Source organism: Callithrix jacchus, chromosome 16 (assembly GCF_049354715.1).
Source record: "Callithrix jacchus isolate 240 chromosome 16, calJac240_pri, whole genome shotgun sequence".
Classification (NCBI taxonomy): domain Eukaryota; kingdom Metazoa; phylum Chordata; class Mammalia; order Primates; family Cebidae; genus Callithrix; species Callithrix jacchus.
The window spans coordinates 96,978,517-96,979,162 of record NC_133517.1 but is presented as its reverse complement, the minus strand read 5'-3'; positions in this window follow the sequence as shown (position 1 = coordinate 96,979,162).

Genomic DNA, 646 nt, shown 5'->3' with positions numbered 1-646 from the left:
CCAGCAATCCTACTTCTGGGCATATATCTAAAATAATTGAAACTAGTATCTTGAATCGATATTTGTATTCTCATGTTCATTGTAGCATTATTCATAATAGCTAAGATATGAAAACAACTCAAATGTTCATCAACAGATGAATGGGTAAAGAAAAGGAGGACAGGCACAGTGGCTCAGGTCTGTGAGCCCAGCACTTTGGGAGGCCAAGGCAGGAAGATCATGAATCCAGGAGTTTGAGACTAGCCTGGATTCATGAGAGGAGTTTGAGACTAACAAAGAGAGACCCCATCTCTACAAAAATTAGTCAGCCGTGTTGGTGCACACCTGTAGTCCAAGCTATTCAGTCAGCTGAGGCAGGAGGACTGCTTGGCCCCGGGAGTTTGAGGATGGGTGAGCTATGATTATGGCATTGCACTCTAGCCTGGGCAACAGAGAAATCCCATCTTAAAAATAGGAAAGAAAAAGAAAGAAAATGTGGCTTATTTAGATAATGGAATATTATTTGACCTTAAAATAGAAGGAAATTCTGCCATGTGTGACAACATGGTTGAACCTGAAGGACATTCTATTAAGTGAAACAGCCAATCGAAGAAGGACAAATACCACATGGTTCTATTTATATATGGTATCTAAAACAGTCAAGCTC